General features: G+C 58.4%; 2 non-coding genes and 1 pseudogene across 2 annotated transcripts in view; all 3 read right to left on the minus strand.

Moving 5' to 3' along the window:
• LOC146142534 (large subunit ribosomal RNA) overlaps positions 1 to 631 on the minus strand; it is a 3,679-nt pseudogene extending 3,048 nt beyond the window's left edge.
• Positions 632 to 879: 248 nt separating this feature from the next.
• Positions 880 to 1,033, minus strand: LOC146142535 (5.8S ribosomal RNA). Its single transcript, XR_014499201.1, has one exon. It is a non-coding gene; the product is annotated as a 5.8S ribosomal RNA (ribosomal RNA).
• Positions 1,034 to 1,280: 247 nt separating this feature from the next.
• Positions 1,281 to 2,500, minus strand: part of LOC146142536 (small subunit ribosomal RNA) — a 1,811-nt gene continuing 591 nt past the window's right edge. The window contains exon 1 of the ribosomal RNA XR_014500139.1: positions 1,281 to 2,500. This exon is cut by the window's right edge and continues 591 nt beyond it. This is a non-coding gene — a ribosomal RNA (small subunit ribosomal RNA).

Consider the following 2,500-nt stretch of genomic DNA (forward strand, 5'->3'; position numbering starts at 1 on the left):
GCGCCTATAGTACCCGACCGAGGCCGGGTTACCTTGCGCGCGGCCTTCTCGCCGCCGTCCAGACGGTCGCGGCCTTCGCCCGGCGCTAGTGCGCTGGTCCCCGATCGGGCGGCGCCGCCGGCGGCCCGTGAGGGTCCGCACGACAACGTCGCCGACAGGGGGCCGGCTGAAAGCGACCGGGCGACCCGACAGGCCCTCCCGTTTGCCTCTCGACGGTTTCACGTACTCTTTAACTCTCTCTTCAAAGTGCTTTTCAACTTTCCCTCACGGTACTTGTTCGCTATCGGTCTCGTGACCGTATTTAGCCTTAGATGGAGTTTACCACCCGCTTTGGGCTGCATTCCCAAACAACCCGACTCTGGGAAGACGCCGTAGCGCGCCCGCCTGTCGCCGCCATGGGCCTGACACCCGCTCTGGGAAAAGGCCTCGATCAGAAGGACGCGGGCGACCGGCGAAGCGCGCCGTGACGAATTCCGTACGCCACAATTCCGCGCACTCCAAAAGCGCGCGGATTCGGCGATGGGCACATCCCGCTTCACTCGCCGTTACTGAGGGAATCCTCGTTAGTTTCTTTTCCTCCGCTTAGTAATATGCTTAAATTCAGCGGGTAGCCTCGTCCGACCTCAGGCCGAAAGTAAGGACCGGGACTATTCTTCCCGTTCCGCGCTCGCCGTCGGCGCCGCGCGCCGCCGCGCACCTCGATTCCCGCCCTTGAGCCGCCAGCCGTTGGCCTCTTCGAGGTCGACTCGCCGCCGCCGCGCGGGATTCTGGTCGCGATCGTCGCGCATCGTGCCGTGCTGTCTTGAGCGGGACGGGCGCTCGCGCGTCCGACGCCGCAGCAGCCGCGCGGAGAAATCCCCGCGCGGAACGTTTGCAACGCGACCCTGAGGCGGGCGCGGCCCCGGGATTGACCCGAGGCCGCAATTTGCGTTCAGAACGTCGATGCTCAATGTGTCCTGCAATTCACACTAATTCACGCAGCTAGCTGCGTACTTCATCGACTCACGAGCCGAGTGATCCACCGCCAAGAGCCATCCACGATTGTTTCGCTCGCACAGTGCCTCGCACTATAGGGTGACAAAATAGACCGCGCCGAGCGGTCGGCCAGGCCGACGCTTGAAGCCGGAGCGCGCGGCACCGCGGCACTCGACGCGCAAACATTACCGGGTGACCGAATCGCCGGCCGGCGCGCCGCTCCTCGCGGGTCGGGCGCCGGGTAGCAAAGACTTTTTCTCTCGCTTGTCCGAGTTTCGCGTTCGCCGAAGCGTTTGCGAGACCGTTAATGATCCTTCCGCAGGTTCACCTACGGAAACCTTGTTACGACTTTTACTTCCTCTAAATGATCAAGTTAGATCGTCTTCTCGGACGCCGGCTCGACCGTTGCCGGCCGCGCCAGGTCCAATCGGAGGACCTCACTAAACCATTCAATCGGTAGTAGCGACGGGCGGTGTGTACAAAGGGCAGGGACGTAATCAACGCGAGCTAATGACTCGCGCTTACTGGGAATTCCTCGTTCAAGGGAAATAATTGCAATTCCCTATCCCTAGCACGACCGGGGTTCAGCGGGTTACCCAGACCTGTCGGCCAAGGCGAGCACATGCTGATCCGGTCAGTGTAGCGCGCGTGCGGCCCCGAACATCTAAGGGCATCACAGACCTGTTATTGCTCAATCTCGTGTGGCTAAACGCCACTAGTCCCTCTAAGAAGTTAGACGCCGACCGATTGGGTCGCGTAACTAGTTAGCAAGCCAGAGTCTCGTTCGTTATCGGAATTAACCAGACAAATCGCTCCACCAACTAAGAACGGCCATGCACCACCACCCACAGAATCAAGAAAGAGCTCTCAATCTGTCAATCCTCACTGTGTCCGGGCCGGGTGAGATTTCCCGTGTTGAGTCAAATTAAGCCGCAGGCTCCACTCCTGGTGGTGCCCTTCCGTCAATTCCTTTAAGTTTCAGCTTTGCAACCATACTTCCCCCGGAACCCAAAGACTTTGGTTTCCCGCAAGCTGCCGGAGAGGTCGTAAAACTAACGCCCCCCGATCGCTAGTTGGCATCGTTTATAGTCAGAACTAGGACGGTATCTGATCGTCTTCGAACCTCTGACTTTCGCTCTTGATTAAAGAAAACATTCTTGGCAAATGCTTTCGCAGTCGTTCGTCTTGCGCCGATCCAAGAATTTCACCTCTAACGGCACAGTACGAATGCCCCCGTCTGTCCCTCTTAATCATTACCTCGCGCTCCGAAAACCAACAAAATAGAACCGAGGTCCTATTCCATTATTCCATGCACCATTATTCAGGCGAATCGCCTGCTTTGAACACTCTAATTTTTTCAAAGTAAACGTTCCGGCCGCCGCCGACACTCAGTCAAGGGCACCGGCGGAGAACCGGAGGTGAGGCCAGGACGGCCAGTACACGCCTTGCGACGGACCGGCCGCCTGCGCCCAAAATCCAACTACGAGCTTTTTAACCGCAACAACTTAAATATACACTTTTGGAG

The sequence above is a fragment of the Ascidiella aspersa genome, chromosome 5 (genome assembly GCF_963924565.1).
Source record: "Ascidiella aspersa chromosome 5, kaAscAspe10.2, whole genome shotgun sequence".
Lineage (NCBI taxonomy): Eukaryota > Metazoa > Chordata > Ascidiacea > Phlebobranchia > Ascidiidae > Ascidiella > Ascidiella aspersa.